This window comes from Bos javanicus, chromosome 23, assembly GCF_032452875.1.
Source record: "Bos javanicus breed banteng chromosome 23, ARS-OSU_banteng_1.0, whole genome shotgun sequence".
In the NCBI taxonomy this organism is placed as follows: Eukaryota; Metazoa; Chordata; class Mammalia; order Artiodactyla; family Bovidae; genus Bos; species Bos javanicus.
In genome coordinates, this window is record NC_083890.1 from 18,979,136 (window position 1) to 19,001,202 (window position 22,067).

The following is a 22,067-nucleotide window of genomic DNA, read 5'->3' on the forward strand; positions in this document are numbered from 1 at the left end:
GGGAGTTGGCTACCAGCAGTCCATGGGGTCGCACAGAGCCAGACACGACTGAAGTGACTTGGCAGCAGCAACAGCAGCAGCCAACTCCTAGACATGTTAGTCCAGCCTAGATTAGCAGAACCTCATAGCTGACCTTTGGCTGACCCTAGATATTGACTCTTCCGTGTCCCTGAGGCTTAGTGATGGTAAAGACTGGGACCTGGGACCCTTTACTGTAGTCCTTGAACTTAGATAAACATCTCCTCAAGCAACAGAATACAAATAAAGGGCCAAAAATAAATGCATGCCTGCACAGTTGAGGCAAATTATGAACAATGATACAAAAAGGCCCCAATGCAGCTGCCACTTCTGAGGTGCTAGAAACAAAAGCAGGGTACTGTGTGTGATCCCTGAACACAGCACCCCCAAGGGGGTGGGCAGACCGCCTCAGCCACCTCTCAGGCCCAACCCGCCGATCAAGGGGAGTGAGGGATCAGCTCACCTGCCCTCGCTGAGCAAGCAAGAGCACTTGCTGCTTGTTTTCCCTTTCATGCTGTAGCACAAACCACAAGCCCCAGTAAAGCCATGCATGAATTTCTCATCTGTCCCCCTATCAATTTCTATTGATTAAGGAGACCAAGGACCCTCGTCAGTAACAGCAGAATTACTGTGGATGTAGATGATTGATGTGGGGAGTTACCTCTTAACACTTTTTATTCCTCCCTTTAACCCTTTTGTGAATCAGCTGGTTACATATACCATCTGGTCTACACTGCTAGGTGTCCATCCAGTATCCATTCATCCGTTCTTCCTTACTGTCAGAACCATGTGCTAAAAACCTACATTTACCAGCTTCCCCAGGTAGGAGTTGTCATGTGACGCTCTTTTGGCCAATGAGAAGCAAATGAGTGGTGCTCCTTGAAGGGGTGTGGGGGTGGGGAAACCCTTTGGCCTAATCATTCTTGCAGTCTCGAGTGACAATGCGAAGCTGAAGAGACAGCACAAGCTGCGAGTGGCTGAGGGGGGAGACAGAAAGGGCCTGGAACTCTGAGAGTGTGGCCACAGGATCTGTGCTGAGAAAGCCCTCGTTGTGGATTTCTAATTACATGGGGGAAAATAAGACTTCTAAGTTATTTTATGCTCCTGTTTCTTAGGCTTCTCTTCAACTTGTAGCTTACTGCAATTCTTTTTATGAACAAAACTGAAGTATAGTGGATTTACAACATTGTATTAGTTTCAGGTGTACAGCAAAATGATTCAGTTATACATATATATTCACATATACCTACATATATATCAGTTTATTTTCCATTATGTGTTATTGCAAAGTGTTGAATTTGTAATTCTCGATAGCACTCACTTTGTCTTTGTTTAAAGAATTCTTAGGAAAAAATGAGTAAAGATACATTCTAAAAATATATTAGACCTACTGTATAGCACAGGGAACTATATTTGATGTCTTATAATAACCTATAGTGGAAAAGAATCTGAAAAAGAATATATATAATATAATAATATATACTACATATAATACACACACACACACACACACACACATGGCTAAATCATTTTGCTGATGAGGAAACTGAGGTTCTGAAAAGTTAAGCAAACTAGTTCATACAGATAGTGAGCAACAAAGCCTGGATTTGGATCCAGCTGGCCTGGTTCTAGGAGAAGGCAATGGCACCCCACTCCAGTACTCTTGCCTGGAAAATCCCATGGATGGAGGGGCCTGGTAGGCTGCAATCCATGGGGTCGCTATGAGTCAGACACGACTGAGCGACTTCACTTTCACTTTTCACCTTCATGCATTGGAGAAGGAAATGGCAACACACTCTGGTGTTTTTGCCTGAAGAATCCCAGGGACGGGGGAGCCTGGTGGGCTGCCGTCTATGGGGTCGCACAGAGTCGGACACGACTGAAGCGACTTAGCAGCAGTAGCAGTAGCAGGCCTGATTCTAAGGGTTTTGTACTTTGTCCTGCATGTTCCTAAACATGTGAAATCATTGTTATTAGTGCAGATGTAGCTGAGATAGTGGCATTTGCCCACTGGTTCATGGGTTCCCCTAAATTTCTCACTCTCGTGTCCAATTAGGTTGGGGCCATATGATTGGTTTCTGACAACAGGGTGTGGGCAGAAGTGATGTACAACTAACCCAAGCATGGCCTGCAACAACATCCTGGCTAAATCACCATCCGTTTCTTCCTCTTCCATAATCCAGGAAGCCGGATGTTGAAGTGTTGGCATCTCAAGATGCAGGCAGCCTGGATCCCTGAATCACTGCATGGAGGAACATTACCCTCAAGAGCCACCCAATCCACATTTAACTTTAAATAAGAAATGACTCTTAGTTGTATTCTTGGAGCATGGTGTTGCCTAACCTAGCTAATATAGCAGAAATGACCATTTCATATATTTATTTTATATAATTGCTTATACTGCACAAAATATTTTCTTGATCCTCCTAACCTTTTGAGATAAATAGGGATTAGAAGCCTCGTTTTATAGGCTAGGAAACTGAGGCTTAGAGAAGTGAAATGATTAGCTCAGGACCACAGAGTTGGTAGGTGGTCAAACCAAGGTTAGGCCCTTGGTATTTTTCCCACATTCTGAAAATTTTATAACTTCCAAGTCTGATGTTATAAAAGCAAGCAGTAACCTCAGAGGGAATGATGGTCCCACTGTATAGAGTTCTGCAGATTAAATTAAACACCTTGAAGGACTAAAAGGCTAGGTAGCCAGTCCAGACAGGTGTAGTGCATTCCGATGGCTCATATTCTTAAGTCAACAAGCTGCAGGCATCCTGTGGCTGCTCGGACTCCTGGGTGGTCCGGGAGTGGGGGTTCTGAGCCCAGCCCTCGAGCAGCCTGGTGTGCAGATCCCTGATCTGAATCACAGGTCTTGAATGAAAGACATAACGTTGCTCTCTCTGGATGAAAATCCTCACTATCTGCAGGTGGATTGAGGGCCTGATTTTCCTTCCTCATCCCCACACAACAATCATTTTTTCCTTGAGCAAATTCTTCCCAGAGTACAAAAGACTCCATTATTTCATTGAATTCTCTCAAAACCTGGTCATGCCTTTTTGGTGGGAAATTCAGAAAGGTTGATCTGTTCTGAGTTAAAGACGGGGTTCTGTCTCTAAGAATAAACTCTTCACATTTATTGAGCACATACTATGTGCAGGATCTTATTCAACCCTAAGTCTTCCAAGGTTGATATTACGGTGATTGTTCTACTGGAAGGAATCTGAAGAATGAGAGATGGAAAGCTTGTTCAAGGACACTCAGCTAGGAAGGTTCTTAGTGGGGATCCATAAAGCCCGTACAGGAGTCCTCAACCAAGACAAAAAGGGAGGAGATGGAGGGCAAATCACTCATCTTCCCATCCTGTACAAGGGACGTGCCACAAAACCCAATACTTCTGGTGAGTCTATCAGCCACCATCAACTGAGCACTTATCATATTCTATTGTGGTCTTTGATCTTTCCTCTCCTCAACAATTCTATGTGCTTCCTTTACAGGGACTAGAGTTTCCATTTAGCTGACCTCTAATAACCCTGGTGGTTCAGACGGTAAAGAATCTGCCTTCAGTGCAAGAGACCTGGGTTTGATCCCTGGGTCGGGAGGATCCCTTGGAGAAGGGAATGACAACCCACTCCAGTACTCTTGCCTGGAGAATTCCATGGACAGAGGAGCCTAGCAGGCTACAGTCCATGGGGTCGCTTATGTATCCTCTGCATGACTTTGTAAACATGGATCTTATCCACGTTCAGGTCCTTTTGCTGACTAAAGTCTCCAGAAACTTCCCTCTCTCTAGCTCCTGGAGTTCTTCTGCCATTGACCTGATAAGCTATCAATAGCTTGAAAGTGACAAGGATCTAAGCTACCTCCATTTATGGTTATTTGGCTTCTTCCGTTCCTTGCCATAGTCAGGTCCATTTTTAGCACTTTTCCCTGTGACACTCAGGCTATTGTGACAGGGAACCATCCCCAAGCCAAGGGTCTCCAGCTGCCCAGTGCCAGGGCACTGACCACTTTGCACTCTGTGTCAATGTCCCCTTGGAGTTGGACATGGAGATAAGACTCTGGCCCCACTCTTGACTGGTGCATTCATTCATTCAGAAATAATTTTATGCACTGGCTATATCTCAGACCTTTTATTGGCCTCTGAGGTTGGAAAGGTGAGTAAGACAAGCTTGTCCTGGTTGATGGTGACAGACCATCCACACTCGAGCCACTTTGGAAACCTGGCCGTCACTGTCAACTCTCCCTCCTCTTTGCCCCCACACTACAGTCAATCCCTGAGTCTCATGAATTTTACCTTCAAAACATCTATCATATTCATCTCTCCTTCTGCATCCCAGCCATGAATCCCCTAGTTTAGGTCCTTCATACCTCTTTTGTTGATTGTTGGAATTTCCTCTTGGCCAGTCTGTTTGATCTGGTTTCATCCTTCTGCAACACTCTCCCACACTGTTTCTTGAGTGATTTGCCTAAAATACACATCGTACTAAGTCACTTAGACGAACTTTCAAGTGGCTCCCTTTGGCCCACTTACCATGGAGTACAGAGTCCTGGCTGCCCTTGCTTGCACCTGTCTCTCCAGCTTTGTCCCTTAGTAGATGCTCCTGACCTCCAGGCTGACTGTTCCACCCTTTGCACTGGCCTCTGGTCCTCCTGGTGGGTAGGGGTTTTGACTCTTCCTTCTGCACCCACCTCCCACCCCCCACACCCACCTCTCTGCCTTTGCTCCCTGTCCCCTGCTTCATTTATCACCCTGGATAACTGCTTTTATGAATTGATGAAGAGGATGACTCTTATATTCATTCTTCAAGGCTTATTTTAGCGCCCAGCTCCTCCAGAAAGCTGTAGTTACTTCCCCATCCACCCTCTGACAGGTGTTCTTCCTCAGCAGCCTGTGGTACCCCTTGCACATCTCCATCATTGCTCCTGACACATGGATGGGTAAGTTGCTTCCAATGTCTTCTGGCTTCCCTAGACTCTGGATTCCATATGGCGAAGGGTCAGGGTGCTTGGCACACAGGAGGCTCCCAATAAACTCACTGAATGAATAAACAAGTCATTTGAATAAAATGGAAAACAAGGGAATTCAGAAGTGGGTTTTAAGAGAAGACACGTGGCTGTGTGTTGAAGGAAGCAGAGGAGCTTGTAGGAGGGGAGTAGGGAGAAGGCTACAGTCCTGGTGGTGGTGTTCAGTTGCTCAGTCGTGTCCGGATCTTTGGGACCCCATGGACTGCAGCACACCAGGCTTCCCTGTCCTTCATTGTCTCCCAGAGTTTGCTTAAACTCATGTCCATTGAGTCAGTGATGTTATCTAACCATCTTATCCTCTGCCATCCCCTTCTCCTCTTGCCCTCAATCTTTCCCAGCATCAGCATCCATCGCAGATTTTGCTTCCTGTTCCTGTGACTTTATGTTCTGCTGGCTTAGAGGTCTTAGCTCCAGAGGGAGGAAGGCTTCCGCCAGCAAATGCAGTAATGATTCTATTAAACTGGAAGCTAAGGTGGCCACCAGCCACTCTGGCCTCCTCTTTCCTCTGAACCAACAGGTACAGAAGGGAGTTACAGCATTAACTGGGGTGACGGAACCTGACTCCCAAGGGGAAACAGCATTGCTCCTCCATAGCAGAGGTAAGAGTGTGTCTGAAATACAGGAGCTCCTTAGGGCATGTCTTAATATCTCCATGCCCTGTGGTTAAGGTCAGTGGAAAACTACAACACCCCAACCCAGGCAGGACTACTAATGACTCAGACCTTTCGGGAAAGAAGGTTTGGGTCGTCCCACCAGGTAAAGAACCACAACCAGCGGAGGTTCTTGCTGATGGCAAAGGGAATACAGAGTAAGTAGTGGGAGAAGGGAATTATAAACACCAGCTATCACGTGATCAGTTATAGAAATGAAAACTGCAATTGTCATGAGTGTTCCTCCAGATTTTGTTATGAGCACATTAGTGTGTGACCCATGGAATGAACTATATCACAGCTACTCACACATTCATTGTCTTCTGAAGGACATAGCCTCCCTGATCGTAGCAGCCCACAGCCCACAGCCCCTAGCCCCTAGCTGGTCTGTCCTGTGGTCACCTGATTTCTCTCTCATGGTGCTGGGCAGGGACTGAGCTATTTCAAACAGCACGTCATCAACAGCGTTTGAGAAAGTGTACTGAGAGTTTACCAGAGTGAGAGGCTGTGGAGAAGGATGAGTCAGCCACAAATTCTACCCCGCAGTGGTTTTACAGTCTAGTAGCAAAGCAAATACGGTGTGTTTGTTTGTTTTCTGGCTTTTTTTGCTGTTTTATAGTTACATTTGCCTGTATCAATACAATGTTAGTACATGGTTATAAGAAGAGCAGAGGTGCCCCGCACACACTTGTTGGAATGGGCTGCATGGTCCCCGTACCCTGCTCAGGGATTGCTCGTGAATGCCAGCGATCAGAAGCTGAGTTACTGCAGGTTCCTGCCAGCAATGCAGCATCCAAGAAATGAGTCCCTTCTGGGCTTGGAGGGCTGAGGTGTGAATGAACCATCAGGACCCCAAGGACCCTCTGCTGCCCACCCCCATCCTTCTGCTCTTACAGTTAATCTTGGTCATTTTTATTTGTTCCTGGTAATTTGTGTTAGAGGCCAAGCAATTCAGAAGACAGAATGGTGTTCTTGGGACAAGTAGCATTTCAATCCTAGCTTTTCAAGGGTTGTTATTCAGCCGCTCAGTCATGTCCAACGCTTTGTGAACCCATGGACTGCAGCACACCAGGCTTCCCTGTCCTTGACTGTCTCCCAGAGTTTACTCAAACTCATGTCCATTGAGTCGGTGATGCTGTCCAACCATCTCATCCTCTGTCATCCCCGTCTCCTCCCACCTTCAATCTTTCCCAGCATCAGGGTCTTTTCCAATGAGTCAGCTCTTCACATCAGGCGGCCAAAGTATTGGAGCTCCAGCTTCAGCATCAGTTCTTCCAATGAATATTCAGAGCTGTACTTCCTTTAGGATTGACTGATTTGATCCCCTTGCTGTCCGAGCAACTCTCAAGAGTCTTCTCCAACACCACAGTTTGAAAGCATCAATTCTTTGGCACTCAGCCTTCTTTGTAGACCACCTCTCACATCCATACATGATTACTGCTCTGAATCACTTTGCTGTTATGATGGAGGGCTTTGAGAAACCCTCCCCCACAAACCTTTGGTAGTATTCATCAAGAATGTTAAAAATGTGTGTGGAATACTACTTAGCAATAAAAAGGAAGGATCTATTGATATGTGCAATAATGTGAATGAATTGCAAAGTAATTATGCTAAGTAAGAAAGCCAGAGGGAAAAGAGTCCATACTGTCTGATCCAAGTACATAAAATGCTAATTAATGCTAACCAGTCTGCAGTGACAGAAAGCAGGACAGTGGTACCAGGAAGCGGGAGAGTGGAGAGGGCAAGAGAAGACAAAGGGACTCAGAGAGATTCACAGGGATGATGGACACATTCCTTACCTTGATTATGGCGATGGTTTCATGGGTGTGAACCCATGTCAAAAATCACAAAACTGTGCACTTTAGATACATGTAACTTATCGTGTGTTAGTTATACCTTAAAAGTGAAAGTGAAGTTGCTCAGTTGTGTCCAACTCTTTGCGACCCCATGGACTGTAGCCTACCAGGCTCCTCCGTCCATGGGATTTTCCAGGCAAGAGTACTGGAGTGGGGTGCCATTGGTCTCCCAAATTGCAGGCAGACACTTTATTGTCTGAACCACCCGGGAAGCCTTATACCTTAATGCATCTGTTAAAAAAACATAAAGGTGTGCGTACATTTTGACCCAATAATTCCATTCTAGTCAAAGTCCTAAGGCAATCATTGAAGTGCCCAATTTAAGATCTTCAGCACATGGTTTAGAAAAGTGATAAAGTTCAATAATAAGAGGGCAGAGGTAAAAAAAACAATGAATGCCTCAATAAATTCCAGATGATGATAAATAGTATACAGTAGTTGGAGTAGTAGTAGTCTATGTAGTCGGAGAAGGCCATGGCACCCCACTCCAGTACTCCTGCCTGGAAAATCCCATGGACCGAGGAGCCTGGTAGGCTGCGGTTCATGGGGTCGCTGAGGGTCGGACACGACTGAGCGACTTCACTTTCACTTTTCATTTTCATGCATTGGAGAAGGAAATGGCAACCCACTCCAGTGTTCTTGCCTGGAGAATCCCAGGCACGGGGAAGCCTGGTGGGCTGCCGTCTATGGGGTCGAACAGGGTCGGACACAACTGAAGTGACTTAGCATACTATGTAGTAGTATAATATACTGTACAATAGCATATAGTAGCATGCTACTCTGTATGCTTTTAAAATAGCACCATCTTATTTACTGTGATAAAGAAAACATTCACCCCGCAGAGCTTGGTAGAAAACTGGTTATAGAACAGTGTGAACATTATGAGATCGAATGAATGAGACTCAGGAATCGAATGGTCTCCTGCGTTGCAGGTAGATTCTTTACCAACTAAGCAGTCAGGGAAGCCCGTTATGAGATCGCAATGTTACAAAAATTAAGGTATGTGTCCAGGAAGGAAATGGAAGGTTTGTGGACAGGTTTACAGGTGATTTTAGTTTTCTTCTTAGGGCTTTTATGTATTAGTCAAATTTTCTCCTTTTAAAATGTATCACTTTTAAAGTTGCAAAGCAAGAAAAAAATTTTGTGGGGGGGTGACCACACCCCAGCCACTTCGTTCTCTGAGGTGGTTGCAGGAGAAGGGCCTGGCCCTCTTGTGTCTCTTCTTCAATCGATCGTTAAGTAGGTACTGTTCCTTGACCACAATGAACACCAGAGGTCTTGGGGACACCCAGGCCCAGGCCTTCCAATCCCATCTGGGTCCCTGGTGCTTCTTCTATGATCCACAGTCAGCTCATATACACAAGGGCCCACTTGCTCCCTGTACTGCTGGTGGCAATAACTGAGCAAAGGATGCTTATGGCCAGCCCCTGGAGGGGCCTGGGTGCTGGGGAGAGAGGCCGATCTTGGCCTTCCTGGCTCTGTTTCCTCTGGTTAAGTGCAGCTCTTAGAAGCCGTCAGAAAGTAAAGCGTGAGCTAACCTAGGCTTGGCCAGGTCACGTGTCTATAGCCTTCCAGCAAAAACAGTAGCCGCAGGTGGGGAGACTGGGGGCATTTTGTGTGTACAGGTCAGTCTGCCTTTCCCCGACCTCCTGCTTCACTCCTCCTCCCCCAGTAGCGGAAGCTGAGGAGGACTGAAAGAAGGGCCCTTAGCTTCATGCTCGTTGCAAGTGGGACAGCTTCCTGCTTGCTGCTCTCTGCACTGTGAGCTGGTCCTCCAGCTCTTAGTCGCTGCTCTGGACCAACCAGCTGAGATCAAGAAGGTTCATGCCAGGGGTTTAGCACACTTTGAAAGCACACCTGCTTGTTGTGCCAAGGACGGCAGGGTTGGGAGCTCCAAGGTGCCTTGTCTCTGGTGGCTGCCACCCAGAGATTTGTTCCTGAATGAACAGTGGGATGAGCCAAGACTGGAGGGTCTGTGGTTGAAAACTGAGTGGCTAGCGGGGAGAGAGGCTTGGGGGCCAAACGAAGGTGTATACCATTGGCGCCCTGAATATGTGGAGGGAGAATCACACGATGGACAGGTTGCCTACCCTTGAGGAGGCTCAGTTTGCTCATCTGTAAAATGGGATGGGACTCAATCATCAATCCACATAGTCTCTAAATACTGTTTGAGCACATTCTGTGTACCAGGCACTATGCTAGGGGATGGAGACACAACAAATTCATTAGAAATGGCACTTGGTTTCTTTGGGTTCTTCTTTATTAGGTTGTGGGAAGGTCTGGGGAGGTTAAATATAAGTTTGATACATAGTAGATGCTCAAGAAATGCTACTGTTACCACTGAGGCAAGGACTCCTGTAAGGGATCAATGCCTGGACCTGTGGCCACAAGGCAGAGGCTGGGAGACTAGCTCTGGTACAAGTGCCAGTGAGGGTCAGCCAGCGAACCTTCAGGACGGGTAGAGCTAAATGTGTGAGATCCAGGCTGTACTGGAGAAAGGTTTTGATTGGAGGCTAGAAACACTCTTCCGCGTATTTCTATATATAAGCTTATTGGTGTGAAAGGATGTTCATCCTGCATATCATTTGTTCACGTAAAAGGCATTTATTTACTTCAAAGGTGTTTCTTCAGTGCTGGGCTTCAAGCCGTGGAAGAGATAGGGGATCATGACGTGAGACTGGGGTCTCGGAGGCTGGTGGAAGGGCAAGCGGGTACACACAGATAAGGCGAGGGGTGGCCTTGGGGTCATGATGAGTGAGATGGGTCAGTGGAGGAGGGGTTCAGAATGGTATAGTGGGGCAAGAGTGGTTTGCTTAGAAGATGGCAGGAAGCTGGAAAATATTTTACAGCAGATGCAAGGGTATCAGGCCTTAGCTTGGTCTTATGGATCGTGCCGCAGAGATGTTCAGAGAAGCGAGGCTATGGTTGGATGTTGTTCATTCATTTAACAGATCTTTACTGAGTGTCTCCTTAGGCACTTTTCTAACCTGTGGGACAGTGAACACGACAGACAACAGCCCCTGCCTTCACGTAGTTTGCATTCTAAAAGAGGAAGACAAAAAATAACCCATGTTTTATATAGTAGCTGTTCTCAAACTCTGGTCTCAGAAACTCGCTCTATTCTTAAAAATGACTGAGGAACTCAGAGCTTTTTTTCTACATAGGTTATCACTATTGAAGATTACAGCCCTAGAAATCAAAACTGAGCAATTGAAAATATTCATACATGAACATTTAAAAGCAACAATATGCTCATGATATTTTAGTATAAATAACGTACATCCAGTGAAAAATGAAAATTTAGATGAAGAGTAGCATGTTTGATATTTTGGCAGAGCTCTTTATTTTTCTGACTGAAGTGGGAAACAGCTGAATTCTCATCTGTTTCTGCACTCAGCCTGTGCCGATATATTGTTTTGTCTGAAGTGGATGGAGAAAATCTGACCTTACGTGGGTAGGTAGTTAGAAATTCCTACAGGAATATTTGAATAGCCTTTTAATTGTGTATATTCTTCTCTTATACTACATCAGAACTCAACAAGGAGTCTTTTCTTAAAGATTGATTACATTGAATCTGTAAAGTAATTAGCCTCCAATGAAAATAAATAAATTTAAATTAAAAAAATAAAAAAATAAAGGTTGATTGCAATGTTGAATCTGAAACCATGTCAATATTCTATTTCCTTAAAATCCCTTGGTCTACCTTGTACTTTCAATGGGTCTTTTACCCATGCCTTACAAATTGGTCATTTGTAAAGAACTGATTGGCCATGTTATGCAGATTCTTTCAAAAGTTCACGCTTTTCATGATTCAATACCAAAATCACATTTATTCATGTCATCTCCAATTTCATCAGAAAACTCTTAAAGTTTTGGGAAGTAACAGATCCAAGTCTTCCAAAAATTTAAATTTTTGCTTGAAAGCCAGTATTTTATCTTTGGCAGCAAACACCATCAGTTATTTTCTAGAAAATATCTGCCAAATACCCAAGTTGGAATGATCATGATTTGCCAGTCATTCTTTTAAGTAAAACATAGTCCATGAAGAAAGCAGTCTATTCAGCCTACAACTCAAACCATCACACAAGTACAAAAATTAAACCTTCTTGGTAGGTGATAGAAGAGCTTGGTGCATATTCCTCAGAATATTAGAGGGACTTCCCTGGTGATCCAATGAGTAAGACTCTGCACTCACAATTCAGGGGACCTGGGTTCCCTCTCAGGGAACTAGATCCTACGTGCTGTAACTAAGAGTTTGCATCCCACAACTAAAGATCCCACGTGTCCAAACCAAGACCTGGCACAGCCAAATAAATATTTTTAATAAAGAATATTAGAAAGACATGTGCTCAAGGGTCAAAATTTAATAAAATGAATAGTCTACACTCATTTCTCAGGGACATTCTTATGTGAAACTAGCACCTTCTCTATTGTGAGTGTGGCAGCGAGAGACACAGTAACCAGTAGTAGTTTGATGTGCCTGATCTGATTCATGCCAAGGTCCTGGCAGTTTTACTCAACTCTGCCTTTGTACCATTGGTGCAAATGTCAACACACGCAAAAGGCCAAACAGCATTTTTGTGTTGTGAAAATAGTTTGAATGAGTCTTGGAGAGCTTCAGGGTTGGTGCACCATGCTCTGAGAACTCCTTAGATGGTGATATACACAATGGAGAGAGTTGTAGCAAGGAAGGAGGATGAGAGCGCAAAGGAAGAAGGTTCAGTTCAAACTAGTGGTCAAGGCAGGCTTCTAGGAAGAGGTGACACTTGAGCAAAGACTGAAAGGAGGGGAGGGAATGAGCTTTAGGTCAAGGAAAAAAGGACAGCAAGTGCAAAGGCCCTGAGGCAGGAGCACATCTGGCATATTTTGGGAACAGCAAGAAAGCCAGGGTGGCAGCAGGAACAGGCGATAACAGGGGTAGCAAATGAGGTCACAGAGAAGACAAGAGCCAGGCCCTGAGGGGCCCTCCAGGCCATCATAAAGGACTTGGGCTTTAATTTTAAATTGGCTGAAGGGGACTTCCCTGGTGGTCCAGTGGTTAGGACGCCACGCTTCCACTGCAAGGGGCATAGGTTCAACCCCTGGTCATGGAACCAAGATCCTACATGCCACTCAGTCAAAAAAATAAATAAATAAATAGAATAAAAATAAATAAATAAATAGGCTGGAGAACCAGTGAAGGGCTCTGAGTGGAAGAGTGACATGATTTGTTTCTGTAGCAGAAGGGGATAATGCTGAATGGTAAGGGATGGCCAGATGGTATATTTGTAAAGTTTGTACATTTATCCTTGAACACCACCTTACACAGAGTAGGCATTAAAGAAGTATATTGGGTAAAAGAATATCCCACATTCCTGTGTCTATCAAGGCGCAGAGCTGTGTCTGTCAAGCAGCTTTTTGCCCCAGTAAGAAGCACCCCCAATAGCTCAATGGTTTAAAACAGCAAACATTTCTTTCTTGCTTATGCTCTATTTCTTGGTTGCAGTTCTGGTGGAATGAGAAGAGGGGAATAAACATCTGGGGGATGATAACGTGATCAATAAAGGTCACTCTGAGGGGGTGGTGTGGCCCCAGTCGGCTAGCTGAGTCAGTGTATTTGACTATCTCTTTGGCTTATGTGGCCCCCAAAGGCCATCTTACAAGAATGCTGCTGCCAGAATTGAGTCACTGGCTTGTACACGCAGAGAATAAGTGCAGAGTCTTCCTTCTGTGATTCATTCCAAAAGAAGGGCCAAGAATTCATGGCCTTTTCACCCCAGGAGCACAGAGCTTATCTGAGAGTTACTCAATGCTGCAAGTGTTACGTTTGGGGCCCCTGAATGGAGCCATGCTTGGGGCTCCGGGGGCGTCTTGGTTACAACAGGTCCTTCAACCACCGATACTGGAATCACGTGATGGGCACGGGGCCTCTTAACATCACAGACTCCTGGACCTACATGAAGACCTTTGGCGAGTGGGTCTGGGATTTCCAGCCTTTCTTACCCACTCTAAAAAGAAAGGGTATCTTAATGAAAAAAAGTTAGAAAATCAGCTTTTTCACAAGCGCTTACTTCCACTACTCTGCCCTGGCCTCTGTTCTCCTTGTGAATGCTAGAGATTGGACCTTGGGGTGGGTTCTTTGTACCAGGCCATGCCTCGGCCTGAGAATCACTGGAGACTTGGTGAGACGACTTCAAACTCTAGCGAACTTTCTTTCTCTAAAATGACACCATGACCCAACCAGGTCCCCACCTCACGGACCAGCCTCTCAACTTCTCTATCTGAATCCAGCTGACCTGCTTGTCTAATATTAAAAGGAAGCCTCTCCCAGACAACTGCATATGGCCCTTCCCTGACCCCGTCCCTTTAACCTTGAGGCACAGCTTCTGAGTCTCAGCACATCTTATTTTTGAGAAATCCTCCTTAAAAATCTCTTGACTACCAGAACATGACACCCACCAGTTTCACGCTTGTAGGGTGATTCTGTGGGACCAGAACCATAGCCTCTTAACCACATCAGCTGATTAACACTGGCCTGTAGTCTGGCTCCCTCCACGCCTCCCAATGTGGGTATAAGTGTCTTCTTTTCAGGTCTCACCAAGTTCAGGCAGCTCAAGGATACCTCCAGTGGAGGCTGTTTGTGATCTGGAGTGATTTATAGCAGCACTAAAACCCCTCACAACAGACAAATTAATACCCAGACACCTTTCCAGCGCCTCCTCTGAGAGAGTGGTTTTGACGCAGGGCCAGGGCAGGATGCTTCCCTCCAACCCCATTGGGTGGCAGCCCCTGGGATCACACCCACCTTGGCCTGAAGTTCTGCACGCTCCAAAATTGGCCTCTGCTAAATATATATATATATATAGGCCATAATTACACATACACCTCCTTCCTCAGGAGTCTCCCTCCCCTCCCCTCGGAATTTCTCTCCCCTCCCCCGATCCCACCCTTCCAGGACATCGCAGAGCTCCAGACTGGGCTCCCTGTGCTATGCAGCAACTAGTCACCAGCTTTCCATCTTATACCTGAAATAGTGTATCCGTTTTGATGCTGCTTTCTCCATTCATTCACTCTCCCTCCCCCACTGCATCCACAAGCCCAATCTCTATCTACATCTGCATCTCCATTCCTTCCCTAAAAATTGGTTCATCGATATCATTTTTCTAGATTCCATATATATGCATTAATAGGCTCTTTGGGTCGGTTCTAGCGAGGTGGTTGAGCCTAGAGCCTGTTATACAGAGTGAAAAGTCAGAAAGAGAAAAACAAATATGGTCTCTGCTTTTTGACTCAGTTTCTGACTCCGTCTTTACTTCTCAGCTTTGATTTGTGTGAGGTCATTGTTCCTAATTAAAGGAACACCAGGAGAAGGAAATGGCAACCCACTCCAGTGTTCTTGCCTGGAGAATCCCAGGGATGGGGGAGCCTGGTGGGCTGCCATCTATGGGGTCGCACAGAGTCAGACGTGACTGAAGTAATGCAGCAGCAGCAGCAGCAGCAGGGAAGCCTGGCATGCTGTAGTCCATGGGGTCGCAAACGGAGCAACTGAACTGAACTGAATTTGCAAAACTTCCTGTGAATAGTTGAGACTCATCCAGCATTAGAATATGCCACTATGTTTGAGGCTGATCTCTTAGTATCCTTTTACTATGGCAGTATTTTATTTGCTACTTGGTTCTATTTGCTATGCTTTTTGTATTACTCAGTTTCTCCCATTAAAGAAGTACTATTCCTGCAGATGGCAAAAGCTTATAAAAAATGACACTGCCTATGTAAATAAAGCTGTAGGTTATATATTTTGTTATCCTTGGCTCTGCCACTTAAAATTTTCTCTAATTGAAGTATACTTTTCAGTTGAGATTCTGCTAATACCCTCTAGTTTATCAAGAAATACATTCCAGTGTATCCAAAAAATAAATTCATATATTTCAAAAAAAAAAAAATAATAAAGGAACACCAAGGCAGCAGGCCTGGGTTCAGGGAGGTGGAAGAGTTTTGAGTGTTCTGTGCACTTCTTGGGTTTGAGCCAGGTTTGCATTTCCTTCTTGGAGGATCCCACCAGTGACTCCCAATCGCTTTTCCTCTGGTGGACGTGTAATGTTCTGTGATGCAAATTGCAGCTACCTCTTCTAGGGTCGTGATGAAAACTGTTGAGACCCTCTCTGTGTCTCCCAGTAAAAAGACTCCAGAATCCTGGCAGTGGAAATTGTAGATAGACTCAGCAAGGGAAATACTGAATAGAGGAATAAAAGTCTGAATGAGTTATCTAATGAGGACCCACTGTGTAGCACAGGGACCTCCATATTCTGTGTTGACCCAAGTGGGAAGGAAATCCAGAAAAGAGGGGATATATGTATACATATAGCCGGTTCATTTTGCTAGACAGTAGAAACTAACACAACATTGTAAAGCAACTATCAGTTCAGTTCAGTTCAGTTGCTCAGTCGTGTCCGACTCTTTTCGACCCCATGAATCGCAGCACGCCAGGCCTCCCTGTCCATCACCAACTCCCGGAGTTCACCCAGACTCACGTCCATTGAGTCGGTGATGCCATCCAGCCATCTCATCCTCTGTCGTCCCCTTCTCCTCCTGCCCCCAATCCCTCCCAGCATCACAGTCTTTTCCAGTGAGTCAACTCTTCTCATGAGGTGGCCAAAGTACTATACTCCTATTAAAAAAAAAAAGTCCGCATGAGAAAGGGCTAAGTTTCAGAGATTTTATAAGGTAAAGGCATACCTTTTAATCAGTGGGACTTCAATTTCCATATCTCTATGTGGGATGATTAAAAAATTTTAAGTGAATACTTCAAAAAAGGAGCTAGAAAATGAACCCATTGCTGTTATGAGTTTTTTTTCCCCCCTACCAAGAGGCTGGGGTGAAGAATAGGCCTGTTGTCTGCAGGGTTTTTGTTTTGTTTTGTTTTGCCATGCCATGAAGCATGTGGGCTCTTAATTTCCCAACTAGGGGTGGAACCCCCCACCTACTCCCACCACAGTAGAGTAGTGGAGTCTTAACTACTGGACTTCCAGGGAAGTCCCTGTTATCTGTAGTTTTAATCTGTTGCTGTGTAGTTGCTAAGTTGTGTCCAACTCTTGCAACCCCATAGACTGTAGGCTGCCAGACTCCTCTTTCCGTGGGATTTCCCAAGCAAGAATACTGGAGTGGGTTGCCATTTCCTTCTCCAGGGGATCTTCCTGACCCCAGGATTGAGCCCTCCTCTCCTGCATTGGCAGGCAAATTCTTTACCACTGAGCCACATTTTTAGTAGCAACAGGTAAACAGAAAACTCACATTCTTCAAAATGTGTTCCCGCCTGGAGCTCTTATTGGTCACAAGCAGTGATTAGCAAGAAACCACCTAGCGATCTGGTAATCCCAGGTTGCTGGTAATGCTCTGGTAATGCCCTGGTAATGCCCAGTAATCCTGTAGCTGTATGTCTTGTGTTTGGGAGCTGGAACACCAAGAAGGTCAAGATTATTGGTTCATAAGCTTGGCTCCGGTCCACTCTGGACCTTGGCTCCCTGTTCCTGACCCTAGCCTCAGAAATTCCTCTTCCATGAGTCCATCCTGAGGAGAGTTTCCCCAAAAGTGGCGTGTATTGGGGGCAAGCCTTTGCACACAGAGCCATCTGCTATCATAATTTAGAAATGCGCAGTCCTGGGAAAAATTGTGTTTCAAGAGGGGAATGAGTAAGCAGATATGATAGTTTGATAGCTCCTTTAACGCAATACTCTGTGGGCATTACAAATGATGTTTGCCAAATCTGTATGATTACAAGGGGAAAGCTCGCGATGGAGCAAAAAGCCAAGACTCTGATTATAACATGTTTGTAACTAGGTCAAGAGGGGAAACTCTCAACTCAAAGAGAAACGACAGGCAAGAAACAATCAAATGGCATCTCAGGTTGCCTTCGGGTGAGAGTCTTATGATGTTTTTGCTTACACGTTTTTTTTTTTTTTTTTTTTTACATTTTCTTTAATGATCAGTTACTGATTTTATATATTTATTTTAAATATTTATTTATGGCTGCACGGGGTCTTCCTTGCAATGCCCGGGCTCCTCACTGTGGTGACTTCTCTCGTTGCGGAGCACAGGCTCTAGCACATGCACTTTTGTGGTTGTGGTGTACGGATCTAGTTGTCCCATGGCATGTGGGATCTTCTGTGACCAGGGATCAAATGCACGTCCACTGTATTGGCAGGTGGATTCTTAACCACCGGACCACCAGGGAAGTCCCAGTTATTGCTTTTATATTCTGTTAAATAGACACATGAATATTTATCTATGCATATCTTTATTTCAAAAACTAAAGAATCGCATAGACTTGGTGCTGAAACAGGACCTGGTGCCTCAGTGTGGGTGGCTGAGATCAGAGCTGTTGCTTTCACTAGGAGCTGATTGCTGTGCTAGCTGGTGGCGAGTACCTACAGGTCACAGACGAGCAACATTGTCCTTGGCCGGGAAAGAGGTATGTGTGTGTCAGCATCCAGAACCGTGGCTCTCTCTCCCTGCAGAGATGGACAGATGCCATTTCTGAACACAGTAGACCTTGAATGTGGTGTAGGATTCTTGAGGTCTAACTTGCTGAGGTTGTTGGAGCTTCAGGGAATACCTGGGACAAAGATGTAAAGGATGGATGGACTCCCTCCAGCCAGCTGAGCCACCCCTATCCTACTCAGAAAGCCAGCAAGTCCCCCCTCAGGACACAGACACCTTGGAAGACCCAGTATCTACTCAGATAATAGATCCTGAAGCTTCCCAGTGACATTAGAACGATCCTCGCCTCTTAGGATACAAATAGAGAAGAGCACTGATGCCTATTCTGGTTGCTTGAAGCCTTGTGTCGGAAAAGATCATGAGCAAGCATCGGGATTAAAAAAAGCCCGAGGACCCTCATCAGCATACTATCATCATCCAGGCTGGTGCCACGTGTGTGCGCTGTGCCCAAGGGGACTCTGAGCTGGTCCTGGGGGTCTCAGGTGGTTCTGCCTGCCCTGCTCTCGGCCCTGAGTGACCAGGATGGAAGGAATCCCTGAAAAAAGCAGCTCTTCTCTCCAGACTCTCCTGGACTTGGACGCACCCCTGACCAAGCTTCCCTGCTTCTCACCTGCAGTCACCTTTGCCCTCCATTGGTTATTATGAAAACTGAACTGTCCTCCTTGAGCCAAATCATTGTCCAGCTCCCCTTCAGTGCCTGGGTTTCCTGGAAGGCCTTTCAATCAGCTTCCTTATTCACTCATATCAGGGCAGAAATAAATTAGAAAAAAAAAAAACAAAAAAAACTGCTGAATTTTCAAAATATTCATACCCGGACTTTCAGACAAGTCCTTACTGACTCTTATTTAGCATCTTGTTCAAGACCTGTGTTGTCCAGGCCAGTAGCCACCAGCCACACATGGTTATTTAAATTTAATTTAAACTAATTAGAATTACTGGAAAATCCCATGGACCGAGGAGTCTGGTGGGCTGCAGTCCATGGGGTCGCTAAGAGTCGGACATGACTGAGCGACTTCACTTTCACTTTTCACTTTCATGCATTGGAGAAGGAAATGGCAACCCACTCCAGTGTTCTTGCCTGGAGGATCCCAGGGACGGTGGGGCCTGGTGGGCTGCCGTCTATGGGGTCGCACAGAGTCGGACATGACTGAAGCGACTTAGCAGCAGCAGAAGCAGAATTAGATAAAATGAGTAAAACTCATTTCCTTAGCTAACTAGCCATATTTCAATGACTCAGTAGTGGTAAGTTGATAGCACACCGAAGAATTTCCATCATTGCACAAATTTCTAAAAGTTCTATGAAGTTATATCACGATGTCTTCTATCTATCTATGTATCTATTTTAGTTTCCCAACTCCAAGTAGATTAGGAATAGCAAATTAAGGGCCAAGGGAATGATGTCAACACATGACTTGATATAGAAGGAGGAGATGAAATCACTAGAAAGTAAAACACTCATCTGTTGACTCAATCATTAAATACGTGTTCACTGAGCAACTGCTACGTGTCAGGATTAGTCTAGGTCCTTGAACTACATTATTGAGCAAAAAGGACTAACGTCCCTGTCCTCAAGGGCTGTATGGAACCCGTGACACACACCACTTTGAGGACGTTGAGTGGAGAGACCACAAGCTTTGCTTTCTTCAGCATTCTCTGAAGGCACCCTCTGTCCACAATCCAGTTTAAAAACTGATGTTTATCTGGAGTCACCAGGAATGGTTAATATACTTTAAGAGGGTGACCTGTACGTACATTTTAGAAAGGTGCCTTTAGAAAGTAGCTAAAAGAGCTAGTTTCAATGATTTGAACCTGAATTGCCTATGCTTTTTTTCCCCCTTTCTAAGCTGGGTTACTGTCATTTTATATGTAAAGGGTGAGAAAGAAAGAAAGAAAGAAACCCCTGTCATTTTAAAAGCTCCTTCTTGCAGATGAATTTGCACTGACCTTTCTTTTCGTATTCCTTTTCAGGCTGATATAATTTGCTTTTCAGTTCCGTCACTTGCTACATATGATGCTGGATAAGTCATTTGAACTTTCTTATGCCTCAATCAGAAGGTGAAAAAGAAGCAGAACTAACCCAGGCAAAACCGTGGGTGGCATACATTTTATCCACAAAGTGCCTGAGAACCAGCACAAAGCTTCTGAGAGCTTACTGAAGGCAGCAAAGGCCAGGCTGGACTTGACGAATCCATACGGGTTCTCTTTTCCCCCCATTTTCTTTCCCCATGCAAAACCCCAAATGAATTCTCTTCTCGCCCTTCCCAACTGGTAGAAAACACAGAAGCCAAGCAGTATTAAGTTTAAATATTTCCTTAGAGAAATAATTTAATTCTGGTGGTATAAAAAAGAAGGTGTCAAGGCAGGCGAGAAAGAAATTAAGTTCTTTGTAGAACACTCCAGGGTTTGGCATCCGTAACTCTTCCAGCTGATAGAAGGAGTTCTGTGAAGGGAAGGGGAGGCATGCGTCTAAGCTGCTTTTTTAAAAGAGTAGGTCAGAAACCTTTAATGTAAAAATGATGTCAGAGACAGAGTCCAAGGTCATTGGTGGATGGGAGACAGGACAAGGCAGAGAGGGAAAACCCGGCATTTGAAACAGGCAAACCTAAGTTAAATTCCATCTCTGGCACTTATTAGCTTGGACACCTTATCTAAGTAACGTGTTAGTGTACTCAATTGGAAAATACAAAGAGAGCTGGTGAGTGTACCCACCATGAAGGCTATTACAAGCATTTAGTGAAATAATTAAGGTAACCCTAGCTGTTGGAACGGTTCAGCGCCAAATTCCAGTGGTTTCGTATAATTAAAGTTTATTTCTGGTAATAGACTCAACAGGGAAAGCAGGAGGCGTTCCTCCACGCGGTGACTCGGGGATCCAGGCTTCCATCCTGTAACTCCCCCATCTTCTGGAACCTTCGAGTCCTCTGCTTTCAGGAGGTGAAGGAGAGTGGGAAAGCCCTATTTGTTTTTCAGTAACCTTAGAGGTGAGAGGCACCCACTTTGATCACATGACATGATGAGAACTGCAACCTCAGTTGGGCGTAAGGAGAGCTGAGAAACACAGTCCCAGCTTAGCAGGCTCTCTGAGCAGTAACTCTGCACTCAGCAAGGGGTGCCCAATGTTTCTGGCCAACGCCCATCAGTTTTGCCACAAGGCTCGACAAATGGGAGCCAAATGGTTTCGTATGACACATGGAGCCGGTAAGCAGTGAGTGATCTTGGATAAGTACATTGTGTGCTGTAAAATGCTAAAGGATAAGAAAGAAAATGCAAAACTCAGATGATAAAACTAGATGCGTGAACTAGGTTATAAAGTTCAGTAGTATCTCAGACCATGTTTTATTTGATCCTATTGGAAACCAAGGAGTGTCATGTTTTCATAATCCATCAAACAAATATTTATTAGAGTGGCTCGAGGCAAAGCATTGGGCTAGGCTTTGGGTGTAGGCTGGGAAAGGGGTACAAAGATGAGTAAGGTCTGGACTTGCCTTCAAAGAGTTGATATTAGGGGAGGGATGAGGGATGTGCACATTTGAAGAAATACAAAGACAGGCAATGTGGGCAGCGCCCCAGGAAGTGTAAAGTGCCCCTTGAAAAAGGGCAGGATGGGTCTCCATGCAACCTGATTGAGAGAACATGCCATCATCTCTGCTGGCTCCAGAGACCTGCCCCCTACCACTTTGTTCTCAGATGTCCCATCTGCTCCATCTCTGCCTCATAGCTCAGAGTCCTGCTTTGCTCTGGGACCTTGGTGTGTCCCTCGTCCCAGGCAGGACCTGGGTGTCCAGACTCCATAACCTGCACTGGCTCCCTCCCCCTGGCAGCTCTCCAGAGCTCCATCCAGGGAGCAGTACCTCCTACGTATGGCCAGGTGCCCCGATGCTAACTGACTTCCTCGACTCTTTTCTATCTTAGGGTTGAGAGGTGGGCCACTTGTGGGTTAAACTGCATTTGAATTAGGTTTTAAAGGATGCATGGAAGTTTGTTAAGTAGAGATGAGGCTTTTGTGTCTGTCATGCTTGATTCAACCAAAAGGTCTTCTGTTATTACTTTC

At 45.3% G+C, this 22,067-nt stretch overlaps 1 long non-coding RNA gene across 1 annotated transcript in view; it reads right to left on the minus strand.

Moving 5' to 3' along the window:
- The window catches only part of LOC133236347 (uncharacterized), a 41,674-nt gene that overhangs the window by 8,872 nt on the left and 10,735 nt on the right, over positions 1-22,067 (minus strand). Inside the window, exon 2 of the long non-coding RNA XR_009732849.1 lies at positions 4,378-4,475. This is a non-coding gene — a long non-coding RNA (uncharacterized LOC133236347). The remainder of the gene's footprint in view (positions 1-4,377; positions 4,476-22,067) is intronic.